Source organism: Nerophis lumbriciformis, linkage group LG30, assembly GCF_033978685.3.
Source record: "Nerophis lumbriciformis linkage group LG30, RoL_Nlum_v2.1, whole genome shotgun sequence".
Taxonomy (NCBI): domain Eukaryota; kingdom Metazoa; phylum Chordata; class Actinopteri; order Syngnathiformes; family Syngnathidae; genus Nerophis; species Nerophis lumbriciformis.
In genome coordinates this window covers 20707587-20733697 of record NC_084577.2, presented here as the reverse complement: position 1 = coordinate 20733697, position 26111 = coordinate 20707587, and positions in this window count along the sequence as shown.

The following is a 26111-nucleotide window of genomic DNA, read 5'->3' as shown; positions in this document are numbered from 1 at the left end:
GGATTTCGCATGTCACTATAAAGTTATATAAGCCTTGCTTGTTCAATATTCAATGCAAAACTTGTTTGGGTCCCTATTAAAAGGTTAATTTGTTCATGTCATGTCTGTGTGATCATGTTTTGTTTTAGTTATGTTCGGTTTTGTTTTTGGACTATTTGTGCACTCTTGTTTTGTCACCATGACGACCGATTAGTTGCACCTGTTTTCACGTTCGGTCTCACACACCTGTTGTCAATCATGTCTGTAGTATTTAAGTCCATTGTTTTCAGTTAGTCTGCCTGGCAACATCACCCGTTATCATCACTTTGCTTCATGCCTTGTTCACAGTCCCATGCCAAGTAAGTTTTTGTTTCATGTTTATAGTTTGTTGCCTTTGTGCAAGTCTTTTGTTTTCATTAGCCAAGTTTTGTACCTCCGCCATTGCGCGCGCCTTTTGTTTGTTCTTTTTTGATAGTGTTAAATAAAATCATTCCCGTCTTGCCCGCGCCAACTTTCCGTTGCCTTCCGGGAAAACAAACCCCAAGGACCAAGTCCTGACAGTTCAACCTTGGCCCGCGGCTTTGTTCAGTTTTAAATTTTGGCCCACTCTGTATTTGAGTTTGATACCCCTGCACTACATAAACCAGTGTTTTTCAACCTTTTTTGAGCCAGGGCACATTTTTTTAATTGAAAAAATGCGGAGGCACACCACCAGCAGAAATCATTAAAAGCTAAAACTCTTCTAAAAAGTCGTTGTCGCAATGGTTGGATATGACTTTAAACCATGACCAAACATGCATCAGTATAGTTCTTGTCTCAAAGTAGGTGTACTGTCACCAATTGTCACATCACGCCCTGACTTATTTGGAGTTTTTTGCTGTTTTCCTGCGTGTAGTGTTTTAGTTCTCCCATTTTGGTGGCTTTTTCTCTTTATTTGGTATTATCCTGTAGCAGTTTCATGTCCTCCTTGACTGCTATTCCCCACACCTACTTTGTTTAAGCAATCAAAATATTTCAGTTGTTGTATCCTTCTTTGTGGGGACATTGTTGATTGTCATGTCATGTTCGGATGTACTTTGTGGACGCCGTCTTTGCTCCACAGTAAGTCTTTGCTGTCGTCCAGCATTCAGTTTTTGTTTACTTTGTAGCCAGTTTAGTTTTAGTTTCATTCTGCATAGCCTTCTCTAAGCTTCAATGCCTTTTTTAGGGGCACTCACCTTTTGTTTATTTTTGGTTTTAAGCATTAGACGCCTTTTTACCTGCGCCCTGCCTCCCGCTGTTTCCGACATCTACAAAGCAATTAGCTACCGGCTGCCACCTACTGATATGGAGGAGTATAACGTGGTAAATCTGTCGATCTCCAGACAGTACAGACACTCAACAACGGCACATTATTTGCGGATTATAATTACTGGTTTGCAAAAAACATTTTTAACCCAAATAGGTGAAATTAGATCATCTCCCACAGCACACCGGACTGTATCTCACAGCACACAGTGTGGTTGAAAAACACTGACATAGACTACACTTATTAAAGATTTCTTTTAACACTACCGTCAATTCTGACTATATGCCACTACTTTTTTTTTTCCCTACGCTTTAAACCCCGCGACGGTGCGGCTAATTAATGATTGTTTTCTTCGCCGACGACCATGATGCAAATAGTTTTAAAAAATACACCGAAACGGTTTGTTGTTGTTTGTGCTATGGTGCCATCTTTTGGACGAGTTTGCTCAATGGTGCTGCAGTGCGCTACTGTTTAGAGATTTGAACCAGAAGTGTCGTTCAGTCTTCCATAACGTTTCTACTCGAAAGGAATCTTTATTCCAAGCAAAGCTTGTAAGTTTTTCAACATATCTAAAACAATTCATGCTTACTAAACCGTCCCACATGTGATGTCTATAAGAGTGTTTTCATACATATTTGTACGTGCTATTGTACTACAATCAATCTAGCGTCGATAGCATTAGCTAATATGCTAGCACAATTACAAGTGTTTGTGTTAGTATTATTAAGTTGCAATGGCATTCTGTTTGTATTGTTTGTTTCGTAAATTCAGCAAAACGTCACTGTGGAGTTATTTAGTCCATGACGATGACTTCTGTTTTGTTTGATCAGCCGTTTTACTGCCGTGTTACAGACATTGTTTGTAAACAATTAAGGTATGCAAATAAACATTTACAAAGTATTTCACTGTAAATAACTCATTCCACAACGTATATATATCTGTGGCTTATAATCCGGTGGAAAAATATATTTGTTCTCCTAAAATTTAGTTGGTGTGCGCTATAGTCCCGAAAATACGATTGTGGAGGTTGCCCTCTAGTGGGTTCTTCGGATCACCACACGCTTGCACGAGAGCCCGGTATTCAGGGTCTTTTATTGTGAGCGCACACACGACAGTCTCTGCTCTGTTACTTTTCAGCCTTTTAGGCGTGTCGACTTTCTGGCCTTCTCTCTCTCGCAATATCCAGCGTCTGTGTCCGCTCACCAGCACCGACTCCAACCACGTGTCTCGGGCCGGCTGCTGCTAATAAGGGCGACATGTGATTAGATAACCAGCCCCAGCTGGGCAATCCACTCACCTGCCGCTGGCGTCGAGGCCGGTCCTTACACACCCCGCTCCGCGGCAGGCTCGCAGACCACGCCACCCTCCACAACGATACGTCTATCTGCTATTAGTGACAGTTTATTTTGGGTAACCAAAATGTGATAAAATATTTCAATCGTCGCAAAATAATGCCTTACCCACTGCAGATGTGATACAGATATACAATACGATATCATTTTATTTTGTTTGTTTCCTTTCGTTGTGTCAGTCTGTGATAAATCTTTATTCATAGCACTTCATTGCCATTGGCCTGCCTGCCCTCTAAGAGTCTTTCTTGGAACCTGCGCCGATACTTTTATCATTTTCTCACGCACACGCTCACTTTATCACACTCTACTGTAAGTCCTGAAACCTTTGTCATCTCCCTCCCCTCGCTCGCTCGCCCCGTCAGACTTCCTTTCCCTACACCTGGCCGTGACTTTTCCCCACATAGCTGTGTTTGCCCCTCTCCACCTCTTTGACGGCTTCACATAAATCATTTCCACATCCCCACCCCAGACTACATCCCCGCATTGCATTCTATTCAGCGTGTAAATCTCTTTACTCGTCTTCATTTCGCTCAATTTTCCGTATTGTTTCTCTAAATTTGGCCCAAACTTTAGTTGTTGGCAATGCTGTCTAGATTTGAACACTATTTTTTACATAGGAAACGCATAGGCTGGTACAGGCCATCCATAAACTGGTGAGAATCCAGCTTCCGCCGTCTTAGTCACTGCCGTTGTGCCCTTGGGCAAAACACTCCATCCACTTTCAAGATTCAAGATTCAAGATTCAAGATGCTTTTTTATTGCCCATTCTTTAACATGTACAAGACACATAAGAACTGAAATTTCATTTTGGGCACAGTCCCACTAAGAGCAGACATACGTTACAGGGAGACAAGACGGGACCGCCAACGGATCAGCCACTTACGGCGCGCCTTAAAAAAGGTGGGAAAAAGGTGATATTGGGAAAGGGGGGAAGAGTAAAAAATATCAGTCTAAGGCTGGACCCCCTCCCGAGGGTCCAGAGTCCAAGGGAAAAAACCTCACATAGCATAGCACACATAAACATGTTACATATAATCACAACAACTCGCAACAGAGGGAGGGGGGGGGCGGGGATTTGGGGCCCTGGAGGCCGGCCTGCTGCTATAAAGTGCTACTAGCCATCCATAACCCCAGGAATTAAGCAGTGGTGAAGGTGTTAGTTGAGGAAGGGGCGGGTGCGTGCATGTTTGCCCAATTAACTTGGGTGTGATGTTGAAATGTTTTTTGTGGACTGGGGCCAATCTCAAAGTTCGACACCAGGTTTTGTTGAGAAAAAGGGAGGTCAAAAGCGTCCATAGTTGAGGTGTCCTCGGGGTTTTTTTTCAGAATAGCCTGTTCCTGATAGCGTCAAGGCCATTCGAGGGAGTCAAATCGTAGATTAGGATGTTGTTTTCTTGGAGCAGTCAAAAACAATGACTTGCCTGCTGTATTTGTCCATGCTGGTTTCTCTCAAATTCAATTCAATTCTCCTTCTCAGCAAATTTCTCCATGATGTGATCCATTTTGCGATTCAGTTCAGAAATCGCCACAGTCTGTGTTCCCACATCCCGGCCCAATCCTTCCATTGCGACGAACAGCCGTTAGGGTCCTTGAGTGGCTGCCATCATCTTCTGAATTTGACAATACACCAGAGAAATCCCCAGCCCAATCAGCAGGTGCCCTGGAATCATGGTTCCAAATAGGTAGATGTCTTCCACGTCCTCGATGGAAAGGACTGAGAGGCACATGATTCTCCATTTATCCCAGGAGTCTCTCACGTACCCCGCAGCAATGGTTCCATCAGGGCAGCCAGGCTCCCCTGAACCTCTTTTCCTTGTCAAAAAGACTTTGTCATTTGCGTCGAGAGTCCAGCTGATTATATCCATGTTTGATGTTTAGATTTGAAGACAGCGCAAAGAAAGAGGCTTCAAAAAAGTTCAGACAAGACAAAAACAAAGAGAGCAAGCAGGGAAGGAGGGAGCGGAGAAAAATGTGACCGCCCTCACCAGAGGCAAGACAGAAACTTTGCTCGCAGATACACTTAAACCGGTATAGGGGAACTACAGATGAAAACGAGCAACTATGCATTAAGGGGTGTCAAACTCATTTTAGCTCAGGGGGCCACATGGAGGAAAATCTATTCCCAAGTGGCTCCGTAATGTTAAAATCATGGCAAGATAACTTAAAAATAAAGACAACTCCAGGTTGTTTTCTTTGTTTTGATTTGGCCAAAAACAGAACAAGCACATTCTGAAAACGTACAATCCTCTGGACAAAACACTTCAAGTTTGTTGAAAATTCTGAGGAAATCGGTACAGTTTCAAAAACACAATGGGCCCCATTCAGCAACCGTTCTTAAGAACAAATTTTGTTCTTAGGCCCACTTACGAAGTTTTTAAGGAGATTTTTCTATTCACCAATATTTTCTTAGCTGGGATTTGTTCGTAGGTAAGAACAAAATCTACGAGTGCTCCAGAGCACTCTTAGGGTGGCCTATTTGTTCTTAAGTGTGACAAGTTCTCTTACTTCTATTGTCTAATGTTACATTAATATCATAGATAGATAGATAGATAGATAAATAGATAGATAGATAGATAGATAGATAGATAGATAGATAGATAGATAGATAGATAGATAGATAGATAGATAGATCGATAGATAGATAGATAGATAGATAGATAGATAGATAGATAGATAGATAGATAGATAGATAGATAGATAGATAGATAGATAGATAGATAGATAGATAGATAGATGGATTGATGGATGGATGTGATTTTAAATAAACACTGTAAACTAGGGGTGTTCGAAGTGGTCCAAAAGCCACAATGGCCCACAGGAACTTTTTAGTTACAGGAAATCCAGTTATGGCTTCTGGTGGAAAAGAGGCTATGTGCCCTTGAGCACCCTGTCATAATTATACTGAAGTCTGACTCAGAGTTATAAAAAATATTCTCACAGCCTGCTTCCAAATAACTTATTTAAACCAATTTGTCGTCTTTGTTGCTATTTTATGCAAATAGTCAAGATTCCTTGGACTAATTATACGGTTAGTTCTTTCAGTATGGAGTTTGTTTGTCCCCGGTTAACCCTTCTCCCTCAAGGCTGGCTTTCCATTGAGTTTCCAACATTTTTAGCCTTCAAAGTGGTTTCCCCCAGGCAACGCTGTGAGCTGTTGGCCCAGTCGCCGGTGTCCATCCCGAGCCATCAGTCTTCTGACATATCAAATAGCTTTCCCGTCCCCACACTTCCCCTGGCTCCGGTGGTGCGTTGACCTGTTCCCCGGCATCTCCGAACTTTCAAGTCCAGCCTGTTACTCATCCGACACAGGAGGAAGATCAGCATGAGCCTTAAAGAGATAAACCTGCCAAGAGCCCAAAAGTTCCGCTCAGTTAGGTAAAGTTAATACCGTGAGATGAGCGAATATGTTCTTCCCCTGTTCCGAGTAGGGGAAGAAAAGTTCTCCGGGGTCGCTAATTAGAACACTGGAGCACTGGAAGATGCTAGTCTGAGAAACGTTGACACCACATATCGAAGCCCATTTGCATCAAACAAACTAGTCAGTCCTTCTAGGAAGTCGCAAATCACCATGGCGCCAATTTAGACAAATTCAACCTATTCGCGCAAATTAAGTGCGGACTCGCAGATTTTTGCAGCTTCCCTACCCAAATGTGCACGTCAACCGTCGATTCGGTGACCACTGATGAAGCGCTAGCTGTCCAAAGTCGGGACCCGGGTGGACCACTCATCTGTGCGTCAGTTGGGGACGTCTCTGCACTGCTGACTATGGTCTAGACTCTCACACTATTATGTTAGATCCACTATGGACTGGACTCTCACACTATTATGTTAGATCCACGATGGACTGGACTCTCACACTATTATGTTAGATCCACTATGCACTGAACTCTCACACTATTATGTTAGATCCACTATGGACTGGACTCTCACAATATTATGTTAGATCAGCTATGGACTGGGCTCTCACACTATTATGTTAGATCCACGATGGACTGAACTCTCACACTATTATGTTAGATCCACTATGGACTGGACTCTCACAATATTATGTTAGATCAGCTATGGACTGGACTCTCACACTATTATGTTAGATCCACTATGGACTGGACTCTCACACTATTATGTTAGATCCACTATGGACTGTACTCTCACACTATTATGTTAGATCCACTATGGACTGGACTCTCACTATTATGTTAGATCAGCTATGGACTGGACTCTCACACTATTATGTTAGATCCACTATGGACTGGACTCTCACTATTATGTTAGTTCCACTATGGACTGTACTCTCACACTATTATGTTAGATCCACTATGGACTGGACTCTCACAATATTATGTTATATCCACTATGGACTGGACTCTCACACTATTATGTTAGATCCACTATGGACTGGACTCTCATACTATTATGTTAGATCCACTATGGACTGAACTCTCACACTATTATGTTAGATCCACTATGGACTGGACTCTCACACTATTATGTTAGATCCACTATGGACTGGACTCTCACACTATTATGTTAGATCAGCAATGGACTGGACTCTCACACTATTATGTTAGATCCACTTTGGACTGGACTCTCACACTATTGTTAGATCCACTATGCCATAGTGGATCTAACATACAAGTGTCCAGTCCATAGCTGATCTAACATAATATTGTGAGAGTCCAGTCCATAGTGGATCTAAAATAATAGTGTGAGAGTCCAGTCCATAGTGGATCTAACATAATAGTGTGAGAGTCCAGTCCATAGTGGATCTAACATAATAGTGTGAGAGTTCAGTCCATAGTGGATCTAAGATAATAGTGTGAGAGTCCAGTCCATAGTGGATCTAACATAATAGTATGAGAGTCCAGTCCATAGTGGATCTAACATAATAGTGTGAGAGTACAGTCCATAGTGGATCTAACATAATAGTGTGAGAGTCCAGTCCATAGTGGATCTAATATAATTGTGTGAGAGTCCAGTCCATAGTGGATCTAACATAATAGTGTGAGAGTACAGTCCATAGCTGATCTAACATAATATTGTGAGAGTCCAGTCCATAGTGGATCTAACATAATAGTGTAAGAGTCCAGTCCATAGTGGATCTAACATAAAAGTGTAAGAGTCCAGTCCATAGTCACTATGGACTGGACTCTCACACTATTGTTAGATCCATAGTGGATCTAACATAAAAGTGTAAGAGTCCAGTCCATAGTCACTATGGACTGGACTCTCACACTATTGTTAGATCCACTATGCCATAGTGGATCTAACATAAATATTCTAGTTTCAAGCATGTTTTACTCAATATAGGTCATAACATCTCAGCAACAAGCTGTAATATCTTACTGAGATCATTTAGGACCAAAACCCTTAAAACAAGTAAAAGACTAATATAAATAATTATCTTATCAGACAGAAAATAAGTAAATATCACCCTTATTTGAGATATCTAATCTTACTTAGATTTCAGTTTTTGCAGTGTGGTCGTGGATGTACACGTGAGCGAGGAGAGAAATTGAAAGTCAGAGTACCTGAAAGTTGTTCTCTGGTTCCCGCCTCTTCATCGGCCCCTTGCTATATCTTCCCCAGACTGCTCTCCTCATCCAATCTCTTTTGTCACTGCTATCATCACCTGCGGGTGTCTGTGCGCCACGGTGCGGCACAACCGGGTCCACCTGCCGCTGATAGAACCGCAGTGACATCTACTGAGATGAGAGTGAGGACTCGCACCGTTGATTGGCAGAAAAAGGAATGAACGGACAAACCCCTAAATGTTTATTTCTCTAATAACAACCTCTTAGAGCTTGCCCAAACTCAGAATGGTTTATTTTACCTGTGGTAAAGAGGATATGTCTTCTTTTGTGTGATTTTTTTTTCTTCCCCAGCCTGGATTTCTGGTAGTATTTTCTGTAGCGCTGGACTTCCTCTGGTTGACTGACAGGGTAATGGCGGTCTGTTAAGGCGAGGGACGGAGAAAAAAAGTAGACAGGTGATATAGAAATGGTACCACTCGAACTAGGTGGAGGGGATTAAGTACAAGTGACTGGCGGAATGGAGAGAAAAGATTTTTTTTAAAACACTAAAAAACATGGATATGAAGGAAAGGGGTCAATGTTCGCACAATGGGGAAGAACTCCCGGATCACAGTAACTTTGCATTGTTTAAAGGGGAACATTATCACAATTTCAGAATTGTTAAAACCATTAAAAATCAGTTCCCAGTGGCTTATTATATTTTTCGAAGTTTTTTTCAAAATTTTACCCATCACGCAATATCCCTAAAAAAAGCTTCAAAGTGCCTGATTTTAACCACCCGTCCATTTTCCTGTGACGTCACATAGTGAAACAAACATGGCGGAAAGAACAGCAAGCTATAGCGACATTAGCTCGGATTCAGACTCGGATTTCAGCGGCTTAAGCGATTCAACAGATTACGCATGTATTGAAATGGATGGTTGTAGTGTGGAGGCAGGTAGCGAAAACGAAATTGAAGAAGAAACTGAAGCTATTGAGCCATATCGGTTTGAACCGTATGCAAGCGAAACCGACGAAAACGACACGACAGCCAGCGACACGGGAGAAAGCGAGGACGAATTCGGCGATCGCCTTCTAACCAACGATTGGTATGTGTTTGTTTGGCATTAAAGGAAAATAACAACTATGAACTAGGTTTACAGCATATGAAATACATTTGGCAACAACATGCACTTTGAGAGTGCAGACAGCCTAATTTTCATCAATTAATATATTCTGTAGACATACCCTCATGTCAGCAGGCCAGGGAAGCTAGGGTCGATATTCTTCTCTTGATCATCTTCGGGACAGTGTGAGCCAAGACATCAAGAGGGTTTAGCTCGCTCGTCTGCGGGAACAAACTGCCGCCATTGCTTGCCGTGCTACCGAGGTCCTTTGTCTCTGAATTGCTCACACACTCCGGCAGATTCAATGGGGGTCTGGCGGCAGATTTCTTTGACTTTATCGTTGGAAATGCATCTGCTTTGAGTGTCGCAGGATATCCACACATTCTTGCCATCTCTGTCGTAGCATAGCTTTCGTCGGTAAAGTGTGCGGAACAAACGTCCAATTTCTTGCCACTTTCGCATCTTTGGGCCACTGGTGCAACTTGAATCCGTCCCTGTTCGTGTTGTTACACCCTCCGACAACACACCGACGAGGCATGATGTCTCCAAGGTACGGAAAACAGTCGAAAAAACGGAAAATAACAGAGCTGATTTGACTCGGTGTTTGAGAAAATGGCGGATTGCTTCCCGATGCGACGTCACATTGTGACGTCATCGGTCCGAGAGCGAATATTAGAAAGGCGTTTATTTCGCCAAAATTCACCCATTTAGAGTTCGGAAATCGGTTAAAAAAATATATGGTCTTTTTTCTGCAACATCAAGGTATATATTTACGCTTACATAGGTCTGGTGATAATGTTCCCCTTTAAACCTTGTGTAATGTTTATATTGTTGTTACTCAACCAGCGTTTGTGGGTCTGATGGACCCGTTGCATTTTGTGGCTTTTAATGCCTCACAATCAAACACTTTTATGTTATTTATGCCTCATATAACGTACACTTATTCAGCCTGTTGTTCACTATTCTTTATTTATTTTAAATTGCCTTTCAAATGTCTATTCTTGGTGTTGGGTTTTATCAAATAAATTTCCCCAAAAAATGCGACTTATATATGTTTTTTTCCTTCTTTATTATGCATTTTCGGCCGGTGCGACTTATACTCCGAAAAATACGGTATATGTAATAGAAATGTGTAGGGGAGGGTGTAATAATAATACTATTAATGGATTGGATTTTATATTGCGCTTTTCTATTATTAGATACTCAAAACGCTCACAGAGAAGTGGGAACCCATCATTCATTCACACCTGGTGGTGGTAAGCTACATTTGTAGCCACAGCTGCCCTGGGGTAGACTGATGGAAGCAAGGCTGCCAGTTTGCACCTACGGCCCCTCCGACCACCACCTCTCATTCATTCATCATTCATTCACCAGTGTGAGCGGCACCGGGAGCAAGGGTGAAGTGTCCTGCCCAAGGACACTACGGCATCGATTTGGATGTCAAGAGGCGGGGAGCGAACCTGCAACCCTCAGGTTTCTGGCACAGCCGCTCTGCCCACTACGCCATACTGCCCCTACCGTGTTCATTAAATATGTATTCTGATATATGTGCTTCACAGAAAATGAGCCAAAGTCAGTGAGTCTCAGTTTGAAAAATGTATTAATTGTATCATTTTTCTTTGAATGAAAAATGAAAACGGGTCCCACAGACCCGAACACCACACCAGGGTTAAGTAGAACAGACGCACTGTGCTTCACACATGCATCATCTCAGAGAGTGTTGCAGGACTTTAGTTAGAAAACTGCGTGCAATACAAGAACTCCTTACTTTAACCCTCAAACGGTAGAAAATTTGGAGCATACTGTACCTATTAGGGTTGTACGGTATACCGGTATTAGTAAAGTACCGCGACACTAATGAAGGATATTCGGTTCTATACCTCCTCTAAAAAGTACGGGTCACCCACAACCCCGACCCCCTGTCGTCGTCATGTCGTGTCATTGCTGGTTTACGAGCATGTTCGGCAGCGCACAATCACGGAGTACTTACAAGCAGACACAGTGTGTAGACAGAAAAGGGAGAACGGACACATTTTGGCTTAAAAACTAAAGATAAAGGTGAACTTATAACACTTAGACGTCCTCAGGAAGAGGTGCTTTAAGACATGGCTAGCTAGCGACTAGCCATGTAGCTACTTCTAAATCACTAATCCTCGCCTCCATGGCGACAAATAAAGTACGTTTCTTACAAGTATCATCCCTGCAGGACGAGGAATAGCTAAACATGCTTCACTACACACCGTAGCTCACCGGCGTCACAATGTGAACAAACGGCATGGTTGGATCTACACCTAACATCCACTGTAATGATACCAAGTACAGGAGTGTATCTCGTCCATACTACTATGATTACATCGATATTTTTTAGCATCACAACATCTTCTTTCATTTAAAAAAAATATATATTGTGTTCATAAACTCAGGAAATATGTCCCTGGACACATGAGGACTTTGAATATGACCAATGTATGATCCCTTAACTACTTGGTATGGGATTGATACCTAAATGTGTGGTATCATCCAAAACTAATGTGAAGCATCCAAACAACAGAAGAATAAGTGATTATTACATTTTAACAGAAGTGTAGATATAACATGTTAAAAGAGAAAGTAAGCAGATATTAACAGTAAATGAACAAGTAGATTAATAATTCATTTTCTACCACTTATCCTTAATAATTCGGACAAAATAATAGAATAACAAATGACACAATATGTTACTGCATATGCCAGCAGCTAAATTAATAATAGTAATAATTAATAATTACAAATTAATAATAATAATAATAATAATATAATTATAAATGACACAATGTGTTACTGCAAATGCCAACAGCTAAATTAATAATAATAATAATCAATAGTTAAAAATTAATAATAATAATAATAACAGAATGATAAATGACACCATATGTTACTGCATATGCCAGCAGCTAAATTAATAATAATAATAATTAAGACTTACACATTAATAATAATAATAATAATAATAATATAATGATAAATGACACAATATGTTACTACATATGCCAGCAGCTAAATTAATAATATTAATAATTAATAATTACAAATTAATAATAATAATAATAATAATAATATAATTATAAATGACACAATGTGTTACTGCAAATGCCAACAGCTAAATGAATAATAATAATAATTAATAGTTAAAAATGAATAATAATAATAATAACAGAATGATAAATGACACCATATGTTACTGCATATGCCAGCAGCTAAATTAATAATAATAATAATGAATAATTACACATTAATAATAATAATAATATAATGATAAATGACACAATATGTTACTGTTTATGTCACCAGCTAAATTAATAAAAATAATAATAATAATAATTAATAATATAATGATAAATGACACAATATGTTACTGCATATGCCAGCAGCTAAATTAATAATAATAATATGTTGGATCCACTATGGACTGGACTCTCACAATATTATGTCGGACCCACTCGACATCCATTGCTTTCGGTCTCCCCTAGAGGGGGGGGGGGGGTTACCCACATATGCGGTCCTCTCCAAGGCTTCTCATAGTCATTCACATCGACGTCCCACTGGGGTGAGTTTTTCCTTACCCTTTATGTGGGCTTTGTACCGAGGATGTCGTTGTGGCTTGTGCAGCCCTTTGAGACACTTGTGATTTAGGGCTATATAAATAAACATTGATTGATTGATTGAATAATTAATAATTACAAATTAATAATAATAATAATAATAATATAATTATAAATGACACAATGTGCTACTGCAAATGCCAACAGCTAAATGAATAATAATAATAATTAATAGTTAAAAATGAATAATAATAATAATAATAATAATAATAACAGAATGATAAATGACACCATATGTTACTGCATATGCCAGCAGCTAAATTAATAATAATAATAATTAATAATTACACATTAATAATAATAATAATAATAATATAATGATAAATGACACAATATGTTACTGCATATGTCAGCAGCTAAATTAGGAGCCTTTGTTTGTTTACTTACTACTAAAAGACGAGTTGTCTTGTTTGTTCACTATTTTATTTTCAGAATAAAATTTAAAAAAGAAACATATGTTTATTGTACCGTGAAATTTTTTGTTAAAATAAAACCAATAATGCCATTTTTTGTGGTCCCCTTTATTTAGAAAAGTACCGACAAGTATCGAAATATATTTTGGTACCGGTACCGGGACAACCCTAGGTATGAATGATTTGTTCCCTCCACTGCATATGTTTTATGAAATAGCAAGAGCGGTGCACTTATAGTGCCAAATAAGTTGTTTTTATTATGTCGCAGGGTGATACAGCACACAATAGCGGATCGATATGAGCACGTTCCACTACAGGACACACAAACGTTGACACGACAACAATGCGGTAGAGGGGTTGGGGGGGGGATAAAAATCTACATAGCCTGCACGTCGGCAGACAAACACGCATTTTGCATCTTTGCCCATTTTCCCAGTTTTGAGATAATTAGTGTCCCATTAGCGGCGCCCTGCACACCCACTCTTTATGCAGGCGGTGCCATTGCAGGTTGAGGCATTGTTACCTGGGGCCATGAATCATCTGCTTCCTCAAATTAAAACCGGTGTGTCATAAACGCATTATGGCGAGCCTGCAAGTGCGGGGAGCTGAAGAACAACGCAAGTGTGTGTGTGTGTGTGTGTGTGTGTGTGTGTGTGTGTGTGTGTGTGTGTGTGTGTGTGTGTGTGTGTGTGTTTGATGAAGCGCCTGGTATCCCAGTTAAGGGTAATAAAGCACAGGGCTAAAATAATGTGATGAGTTTAACGAGCACAACATCCATGCATTCCACATCTCCCCCCCCATGCCCTACACGCCACCCTCCATCTCCCCCGTATATGCGCGGGCAGCTCCAAGCTGGGCTGGGAGGTAATGTGATTCGACTTGAACGATTAATCTTGCTCAGGTGAGAGTGCATTGGGGGTGGGGGGAGAACAAGGGAGGTGACAGCGGAAAGAGATATGGTTTTAGATGGTAGCTTAAATGTAGAGGGGGGTGGAGAGCGGGGGGGACTAAGAATGACATATGGCACCGTTTTCCCCGCCTCCATGCCTTAGTCCCTTAATCGTCATTTAATACACATGCTTCTACTCATTATTACATCTTTTGAAACATTGTTTGTGATTCTCAAACCGTGGCACGCCATAGAATCACTTAATTAAATATTAAAACACAGTGTTACTGTTCAAACTGTGCGTGATGCAGTGTTGTACCGATACCAATATTTTGGTACTTTTCGGTACTTTTCTAAATAAAGGGCACCACAAAAATGTCATTATTGGTTTTATTTTAACAAAAAAATACTACGGTACATCAAACATATGTTTCTTATTCCAAGTTTGTCCTTAAATAAAATAGTGAACATACAAGACAACTTGCCTTTTAGTAGTAAGTATGCAAACAAAGGCTCCTAATTTAGCAGTAATGCAGTAACATATTGTGTCATTTTCCATTCTTATTATTTGAATGACATTATTAAGGACAAGTGGTAGAAAATAAATGATTAATCTACTTGTTCATTAACTGTTAATATCTGTGTGGAGGGGGCGTGGTCTGCAGGCCTGCCAAGGATCGGGCTGTGGAAGGACCGGCCTCGAAGCACAGCTGGCAGGGGATTAGATTGGATTACCCAGTTGGGGATGATCATCCAATCACCTGCCAGCTGTGCTTCGAGGCCGATCCTTCCACACACCGCTGAGCGGCAGGCCCGCAGACCACGCTCCCCTCCACAATCTGCTTCCTTTCTCTTTCTCAGTGTCCGCCCTGAGATCGGTAGGTTGTGAGTTCAAACCCCGGCCGAGTCATACCAAAGACTATAAAAAAATGGGACCCATTACCTCCCTGCTTGGCACTCAGCATCAAGGGTTGGAATTGGGGGTTAAATCACCAAAAATGATTCCCGGGCGCGGCACCGCTGCTGCCCACTGCTTCCCTCACCTCCCAGATGGTTCAAATATAGAGAACAAATGTCGCCACACCTAGTGTGTGTGTGACAATCATTGGTACTTTAACTTTAACTTTTAACTTCTATCTACACTTTTGTTAAAATGTAATAACCACTTATTATTCTGTTGTTTGGATACTTTACATTAGTTTTGAATGATACCACACATTTAGGTATCAATCCAATACCAAGTAGTTACAGGATCATACATTGGTCATATTCAAAGTCCTCATGTGTCCAGGGACATATTTCCCGAGTTTATGAACACAATATAACATATCAAGTGTCTATTTCTTTATTTTGTGCAATATAAAATGAGAAAAACATCAATACAGTATAAAGTTGTACGGTATATCGGTATTAGTATAGTCCCGCGATACTAATTAATCATATTCGGTACTATACCGTCCAAAAAAGTATTTTGTTAAACTAAAGCCAATAATGCATTTTTTTTTGTGTGGTTCCCTTTATTTAGAAAAGTATCGAGAAGTACCGAAAAGTATCGAAATACATTTTGGTACCGGTACCAAAATATTGGTATCGGGACAACACTAATACAGTATTTGTTTTCTTTTTCTTTCTTTTTTTATCCTGTGCTTTTTGAGGTTATAAGGAACACATTGATAACAAATTTAAACAAATCACAAGTTGGTTCAATGTTATTAGAGAAAAAAAAAGCCTTAAATATCAGAACTTTTCTGAAAAAAAAAATAAAATAAATAAATAAATAAAATAATAATTAATTAATTAATTAATTAAAAAATATAATATATATATATATATATATATATATATATATATATATATATATATATATATATATATATATATATATATATATATATATATATATCCCTAACTCTTCCGGGCTACATTATACACCCCCGCTACCTCCGTGCGTCGGTTGAGGTGGGCGGGGTTTGGTGGTAGGGGTTTGGTGGTAGGAGGGGGCGGGGGGGTGTATAATGTAGCCCGGAAGAGTTAGGGATGCATGGGATTCTGGGTATTTGTTCTGTTGTGTTTATGTTGTGTTGCGGTGTGGGTTGTTCTCCCGAAATGTGTTTGTCATTCTTGTTTGGTGTGGGTTCACAGTGTGGCGCATATTTGTAACAGTGTTAAAGTTGTTTATACGTCCACCTTCAGTGTGATTTGTATGGCTGTTGTCCAAGTATGAGTTGCAGTCACGTACGTGTGTAAGCAGAGGCCGCATGCAACATGTGACTGGGCCAGCACGCAGATAGTATGGTGAAAAGGCTGACCCTACGACATGTTGAAGAGGACGCTAAAGGCATGCCGCCCTCAATATTGTTGTCTGGGTGAAAATCGGAGAATGGTCGCCCCGGGAGGTATTCGGGAGAGGCACTGAAATTCGGAAGTCTCCCGGAATAATCGGGAGGGTCGGCAGGTATGCAGCTGAGCTGCATCAGAGTGATCAAAGAGCCGCATGTGGCTCCTGAGCCGCGGGTTGCTGACCCTTGCACTAGGTCAGGGGTCAGCAACCTTTACCAGTCAAAGAGCCATTTTGACCAGTTTCAAAAATTATAGAAAACAATGGGAGCCGCAAAATTCTTTTGAAATTTTAAATGAAATAACACTGCGTACGAAGTTTTTTTTTTTTGCTTTGTGCTATGTATAACCAGGGGTCTCAGACACGCTGCCCACATCTTTATGTGGAATTTGAAAGCTGGTGCGGCACGCTGGTTTTAATTGATTGGCGCTTGTCAGCGTCATGCCTGCCGTGATGGTACAGCATATAGCACCCACTACAACCAGCGTGCCTGATCAGCCACACGCTGTATGGGGCTTCCGCTTTGATCACGTAGGTGACAGCAAGCATACTTGGTCAACAACCACACAGCTCACACTGACGGTGGCGGTATGAAAAAAAAAACTTTAACACTCTTACTAATAATGCGCCACACTGTGAACCCACACCAAACAAGAATGACAAACAAATTTCGGGAGAACATCTGCACCTTAACACAACATAAACACAACAGGACAAATACCCAGAATCCCATGCAGCCCTAACTCTTCCGGGATACATTATACACCCCCCCCCGCTACCAAACCCCGCCCACCTCAACCGACGCACAGAGGAGGTGGGGGCGGGGTTTGGTGGTAGCAGGGGTGTATAATGTAGCCCGGAAGAGTCAGGGCTGCATGGGATTCTGGGTGTTTGTTCTGTTGTGTTTATGTTGTGTTAAGGTGTAGATGTTCTCCCGAAATGGGTTTGTCATTCTTGTTTGGTTTTGGTTCAAAGTGTGACGCATTATTAGTAAGAGTGTTAAAGTTGTTTTATATGACCACCGTCAGTGTAACCTGTGTGGCTGTTGACCAAGTATGCATTGCTGTCACGTACGTGTGCAAGCAGAAGATGTATATTGTATAACAAGTGTTGGACTGGCACTCTGTTAATACAGATTGTAGAGGGCGCCAAATGCACGCCCTTATTATAGCCGTAAGGGTGAAAATCGGTGAATATTAATCCCGGGAGTTTTCTGCGAGAGGCACTGGAATCCGGAAGTCTCACGGAAAATTGGAGGGTTCAGCAAGTAAGCTGCTGAGCCGCATCAGAGTGATCAAAGAGCCGCGTGCGGCCCCGGAGCCGCGGGTTGCTGACCCCTGCACTAGGTGGACAAAAAACACCGGAGACGAGCGAACATTTTAGAGACTTCTTGGACCTTTTAAATAGCTCGGATCATTCTCTCCCAGCGCTGGCATTTCTATTGTTTGTACTTAGTCCTGTCTTGGAGAATAAATTGGTCAACTTAAATTCATCATTTTAGACAGCCTTAGAACAAAAGGATTTGGGTGGACTAAAAAAAAAAGGCTGGGGTAGATTGGGTGCCATTCAAGGAAATGAACGTTAACTCTGACAGCGACTCGTGTTAAAATGATGCAGGTGTTCTCTTTGTAATGCAATCTATGTCTGCCAGCTTTCTAGGAAATTCCTTAAAAGTGGCTGACGGGAAAAAAGTGATGGAATAAAAAACTAATTGTAGTCGTCGAGCTATGACATTTAATCTATACCCATTTAAAAAATGTCCTTTATCAAATAAAGTGTGGTCATTTGTTTGGGGGACCAGAATTTACCCAATTTAGCCGCTAAGCTCTTTGGCAGCGGTAATGGGGATAAACAGCTAGCAGCACCAGCATCCTAATCATACTGCGTCTGTTAAACACACACACACACACACACACACACACACACACACACACGCGGTCTTATTCTTACACAAATATTCATAAATCCCAAATTATGGCTTCAGACGAATAAGCAGCCTGTCAACTAACCTGTTAGCCAAATTGATTTGTAGAGAGACACACACACACACACACACACACACAAAGGAATTCAGATGCCTAATTTTGTATCTTACGCAATCCATAGTAATATGCCATCCGTTTAATTTTAATTAGCGCGTCAGAGTCTTCCAGCATGTTTTTGTTTTACCCAGAGATGACCAGATAAGAGGGAATACAAAGTTGTACGTCTGGTAAACCAAAACATTGCGAAATGTTTTGAAATGTGATGAAATAACTTAGGGTATTCCAAAAGGGTCAGGAGGAATAGTGTTAGACTTAGACTTCCTTTTTATTGTCATTCAAATTTGAACTTTACAGCACAGCATACCTGCCAACCTTGAGACCTCCGATTTCGGGAGGTGGGGGGCGTGGTCAGGGGTGGGGCGGGGCGTGGTTGGGGGGCGTGGTTAAGAGGGGAGGAGTATATTGACAGCTAGAATTCACCAAGTCAAGTATTTCATACATACATACATAAATAAATAAATAAATAAATATATATACTATATATATATATACATCCTGAAAATATGCAAACTAAACTGTGTTTAGATAATTGATACTTCAAACTTGCATAAATAAATCTTAAGGAATATAACATAACTTGGCTTCTGAGAGCTTCAAAATGTAGTGAATAAAATGCTAAAGTTGTTGATAAACAAGCACTTATTTTAATAATTAAATATGGTCATTTTAAATGAATTATGATCATTTAAAATTAATTATTTCAAATATGTTTATTTTAATGTATACTTCTATGGCTGGATGTAATAAGGAGTCGGAAAAAATACAAATAAAAATACAATTAATTTTTATGTTTTTAGCAAAATATAGTAAAAATGTATTCCGTTTTTTTTTTTTTTTTTTTAATTAATAAATATATTTATTTTTAGGTAAGATAAACATAATAATACAATTTATCTCTAGTCTGGATGATTTAGTTCTTCTCACCCTGTTGTCCTCCCGTCTGAAAAAAGGCTGTCCTCACTCAGGTCCGCATGGAGCTGGAGGGGGCGTGGCCTCCAGCTCCGGCTGAAAATCGGGAGATTTTCGGGAGAATATTTGTCCCGGGAGGTTTTTGGGAGAGGCGCTGAATTTCGGGAGTTTCCCGGAAAATTCGGGAGGGTTGGCAAGTATGCAGCACAGATAAGAACGAAATTTTGTTACATAAGCTCATGGTAGTGCAGGATAAAAAAGGTATATATAAGGTGCATATATAAATAAATAAATATTTATAAATAATATTTAAATATATATATATAAAATAAATAAATAAATATAAATAGATTACTGTACAGATAAATATATTGCACTTTTTCACATGCGTCCACGTTTATGGATGTATAAATGATAAATAAATGGGTTGTACTTGTATAGCGCTTTTCTACCTTCAAGGTACTCAAAGCGCTTTGATACTACTTCCACATTTACCCATTCACACACTGATGGAGGGAGCTGCCATGCAAGGTGCTAACCAGCACCCATCAGGAGCAAGGGTGAAGTGTCTTGCTCAGGACACAACGGACATGACGAGGTTGGTACTAGGTGGGGATTGAACCAGGGACCCTCGGGTTGCGCACGGCCATTCTTCCACTGTGCCACGCAGTCGTATGTTATATTGTCTTTTTTATTCCAGCGAGTTAATCCATTTTGGGGGGAGTTGAGGGGATAATTTAATTATGATGCGTTCAAGAGTCTTACGGCTTGAGGGAAGAAGCTGTTATAGAACCTGGAGGTTCTGCTTCATAGGCTGCAGAACCTCTTTCTAGAGTCCAGCAGTGAAAACGGTCCTTGGTGGGGGGTGGGAGGAGTCTTTGCAGATTTTCTGAGCCCTGGTCAGGCAGCGGCTTTTTGCGATCTCCTGGATAGGAGGAAGAGGAGTCCTGATGATCTTTTCCGCCGTCCTCACCACTCTCTGGAGAGACTTCCAGTCTGAGGCATTGCAGGCTCCAGTCCAGACAGACAGCTCTCTATAGTGCCTCTGTAGAATGTGGTGAGAATGGGGGGAGGGAGCTGTGCTCTTTTCATCCTACGCAAAAAGTGCATGCGCTGCTGAGCTCTTTTTACAAGAGCTCCGGTGTGTAGGGACCAGGTTATATTGTCAGTTATCTGCACCCCCAGGAACTTGGTGCTGCTTACTATCTCCACTGCTGTGCCGTTGATGTAGAGTGGAGCGTGGCTGGACTGGTACTTCATGAAGTCAACGATGATCTCCTTGGTCTTGTTGACATTCAGGACCAGGTTGTTGGTTCTGCACCAGTCAACCAGATGTTTCACCTCCTCCCTTTAGTCCATGGCGTTGTTGTCACGGATGAGGCCCACTACTGTCGTGTCGTCCGCATACTTCACAATGTGGTTGGTAGTGGACCTGGCGCAGCAGTCATGAGTCATCAACGTGAACAGCAGCGGACTCAGGACGCAGCCCGTACATCTGTACCTCAGGGTATACGTTTTTATTTGTATTTATTTTATTTTTTTCATATTGCACAAGGGAGCTAGTCTTCTACAGTAACATTCTTTATTTTCATGTGCATTCTTGGTGTCTCATTCAGTAAAAAATTGTAAAATTCCATTGTGTTTTTTAAGGCGGTCTGTCACAACGTTTTCAGCATTCAATCAGACATTATTGTGCGGTTTTGTAATAGTGTTCCTAAAAATAGATATACCGGCCCCCAGACACATTTCTTTCTCTAAATGTGGCCCCCGAGGCAAAATAACTGCCCAGGCCTGCTCTAACCACTCGGCCACTGAGTTGGTTTAGTAGTATTAGACCAGTCTTCACAGTTTACCTATGGACTTGGGAGTATGTCGCACTTTTAGCGTGGGTGTGACTCCTCAACGATGGACGCTTTTGACCTTCTTTTTTTTCAATTACACCTGGTGTCCAACTTTGAGATCGGCCCCAGTCCACAAAAACATTTCAACATCTCACCCAAGTTAATTGGGCATAAATGCACGCACCCGCCCCTCCCCCAATCAACGTCTTCACCATTGCTTAATTCCTCTTCGGGGTTGTGGACGGCTGAGTAGCCCTTTATAGCGGCAGCCGTCCTCCAGGGCCCCAAACCCCCCCCCCCCTTTGCTATGTGAGGTTTATTCCTTGGACTCAGTCTGGACCCCTCCCAAGGGTCCAGCCTTAGACTGATCATTTTTTTTACTCTTCCCCCTTTCCCAATGTCACCTTTTTCCCCACCTTTTTTAAGGAGCGCCGTAAGTGGCTGATCCGTTGGCAGTCCCGTCTTGTCCCCCTTGTAACGTATGTCTGCTCTTAGTGGGACTGTGCCATCCATCCAGCCATCCATCTTCTTCCGCTTATCCGAGGTCGGGTCGCAGGGGCAGCAGCCCAGACTTCCCTCTCCCCAGCCACTTCGTCCAGCTCCTCCCGGGGGATCCCGAGGCGGTCCCAGGCCAGCCGAGAGACATAGTCTTCCCAGCGTGTCCTGGGTCTTCCCAGTCGGACGTGCCCGAAACACCTTCCTCGGGAGGTGTTCGGGTGGCATCCTGACCAGATGCCCGAACCACCTCATCTGGCTCCTCTCGATGTGGAGGAGCAGCGGCTTTACTTTGAGCTCCCCCCGGATGACAGAGCTTCTCACCCTATCTCTAAGGGAGAGCCCCGCCACCCGGCGGAGGAAACTCATTTCGGCCGCTTGTACCCGTGATCTTGTCCTTTCGGTCCAAACCCAAAGCTCATGACCATAGGTGAGGATGGGAACGTAGATCGACCGGTAAATCGAGATCTCTGCCTTCTTCACCACAACGGATCGATACAGCGTCCACATTACTGAAGACGCCGCACCGATCCGCCTGTCGATCTCACGAGCCACTCTTCCCTCACTCGTGAACAAGACTCCGAGTTACTTGAACTCCTCCACTTGGGGCAAGATCTCCTCCCCAACCCGGAGATGGCACTCCACCCTTTTCCGGGAGAGAACCATGGTCTCGGACTTGGAGGTGCCGATTCCCATCCCAGTCGCTTCACACTCGGCTGCGAACCGATCCAGTGAGAGCTGAAGATCCTGGCCAGATGAAGCCATCAGGACGACATCATCTGCAAATAGCAGAGACCTAATCCTGCAGCCACCAAACCAAACCAGATCCCCTCAACGCCCTGACTGCACCTAGAAATTATGTCCATAAAGGTTATGAACAGAATCGTACTGTGCCGAAAATGTAATTTCAGTTCTTATGTGTCTTGTACAAGTTAAAGAATGGACAATAATAAAGCATCTTGAATCTTGAATCTTGGGTGCGTTAAGAATTCCAATGTCTCGATTTGATTGACACAACACCCAAGATAGACAGCAGGTTCCGCAGACCTCCCTCCACGTTCTCACTCTTCATCTCCACAACACTCGCTCGCTGCTTTCAACAAAACACAATCTGTCACCATCATCACATCTCTCGGTTATTCATGTTTTTTTCACCCGAGCGCACGCTTTCATTTATTCTATAGCATTTTTCCGACGTTAAGCCTCATGCATTTGTGTCCTTTGCCTCCTACATAAGGTTCATGGTGCTCCGCTTGCTCTTGAACTAAACGCTGGCGTCTATTCATCATCGCAGACGTCGATGCTGCGAGCCAGCAAAAAGCCATTGGCGCCACTTGAAAGCACAAAAGTATAAAGTGACAGCGTGTTGACATTACCTCGAACATTCAGCTCTGCGCATACTTGACAATACTCATAAAACAATGGCGGACGGCTGGAATATGTTGCTGTTTGGCTATACTACAGTCGTGGTGAAAAGTTTACATACACTTGTAAAGAACATAATGTCATGGCTGTCTTGAGTTTCCAATAATTTCTACAACTCTTTGGTTTGGTTATTTTATGAATTTATTATGGGTCTACTGAAAATGTGATGGGTCAAAAGTATACATACAGCAATGTTAATATTTGGTTACATGTCCCTTGGTAAGTTTCACTGCAATAAGGCGCTTTTGGTAGCCATCCACAAGCTTCTGGCAAGCTTCTGGTTGAATTTTTGACCACTCCTCGTGACAAAATTGGTGCAGTTCAGCTAAATTTGTTGGTTTTCTGACATGGACTTGTTTCTTCAGCATTGTCCACACGACAGGACTTTGGGAAGGCCATTCTAAAACCTTAATTCTAGCCTGATTCAGCCATTTTTTTACCACTTTTGAGGTATAAATGTCTGATAATATCGGCCGATAAATGCGTAAAAATGTAATATCGGAAATTATATACATATAACATATGTTATAGACATATGTTATATGTATATATGTTAAAGACATAATATAATATATCTGTATATATGTTATTCTGTACCATACTTCCTAACCTTGAGACCTCCGGTTTCGGGAGGTGGGTGGAGGGGGTGAGTGTGGGCGTGGTCGGGGTGGGACGGGGGCGTGGTTGGGGGCGTGGCTAAAAGGGGAGGAGTATATTTACAGCTAGAATTCACCAAGTCAAGTATTTCATATATATATATATATATATATATATATATATATATATATATATGTACATATATATATATATATATATATATATATATACATATATATGTATATATATATATATATATATATATATATATATATATATATATATAAGAAATACTTGACGTTCAGTGAATTCTAGCTATATATTCTATATATTTTAGAATTCACTGAACGTCAAGTATTTCTTTTATATATATATATATATATATATATATATATATATATATATATATGAAATACTTGACGTTCAGTGAATTCTAGCTATATATATATATAAATATATATATATATATTTATTTATTTTATTATATATATATATATATATATATATATATATTTATTTTTTTTTATTTTTATTTTTTTTTTTTTTTATATATATATATATATATATGTATAAAATAAATACTTGAATTTCAGTGTTCATTTATTTACACATATACACACACATAACACTCATCTACTCATTGTTGAGTTAAGGGTTGAATTGTCCATCCTTGTTCTATTCTCTGTCACTATTTTTCGAACCATTATAAACACCCTCTCTGATGATGCATTGATGTGTGGCACGCACAAAAGTGCTTTCATCAAATGCACTAGATGGCAGTATTGTCCTGTTTAAGAGTGTCACAACATTGCTGTTTACGGCAGACGAACTGCTTTACGGTATACAAAAAAGTGACTGCTGTTGTTGTGTGTTCTTGCCACGTTGGGAGGACGTTAATGAAACTGCCTAACAATAAACCCACATGAGAAACCAAGAATTCGCCCTCCATCATTCTATAGTTAGAACGTGATTGGGCAGGTACGGTTTTGATATTGTGGAGGACCTGAGTCCGCCTGAATTTCGGGAGATTTTCGGGAGAAAATTTGTCCCGGGAGGTTTTCGGGAGAGGCGCTGAATTTCGGGAGTCTCCCGGAAAATCCGGGAGGGTTGGCAAGTATGTTCTGTACACATATTATGTATATTTTCGTATATATGTTGGATTTTTTATCGCTATATTAGTCTATTTATACCTGCATTGTCTTTTCCATCCTTACACTTTCCATCGTTGTAACTGAGCTACTGTATTGAACAATTTCCCTTGTGGATCATTAAAGTTTGTCTAAGTCTAAGTCTAAGTCTATCGGTATGGTTTTTTTTATTATCGAAATCGTTTTTTTGTTTTTTTTAATTAAATCAACATATAATACACAAGATACACTTACAATTAGTGCACCAACCCAAAAAACATCCCTCCCCCATTTACACTCATTCACACTCATTCACACAAAAGGGTTGTTTCTTTCTGTTATTAATATTCTGGTTCCTACATTATATATCAATATATATCAATACAGTCTACAAGGGATACAGTCTGTAAGCACACATGATTGCGCGTGTTGCTGGTCCACTAATAGTACTAACCTTTAACAGTTAATTTTACTCATTTTCATTAATTACTAGTAACTGTTTTTATATTGTTCTACTTTCTTTTTTTATTCAAGAAAATGTTTTTAATTTATTTATCTTATTTTATTTTATTAATTTTTTTCAAAAGTACCTTATGTTCACCATACCTGGTTGTCCAAATTAGGCATAATAATGTGTTAATTCCACGACTGTATATATCGGTTGATATCGGTATCGGTTGATATTGGTATCGGTAATTAAAGAGTTGGACAATATCGGAATATCGGCAAAAAGCCATTATCGGACATCCCTAGTTTGGGGTCATTGTCCTGTTGGAACACCCAACTGCGCCCAAGACCCAACCTTCGAGCTGATGATTTTAGGTTGTCCTGAAGAATTTGGAGGTAATCCTCCTTTTTCATTGTTCCTAAATATTCCAAAGTCAACTGTCGGCTTTATTATAAGAAAATGGAAGAGTTTGGGAACAACAGCAACTCAGCCACGAAGTGGTAGGAGTATGACATTTGGTGGAGGAGGAATTATGGTGTGGGGTTATTTTTTTAGGAGTTGGGCTTGGCCCCTTAGTTCCAGTGAAAGGAACTTTAAATGCTCCAGGATACCAAAACATTTTGGACAATTCCATGCTCCCAACCTTGTGGGAACAGTTTGGAGCGGGGCCCCTTCCTCTTCCAACAT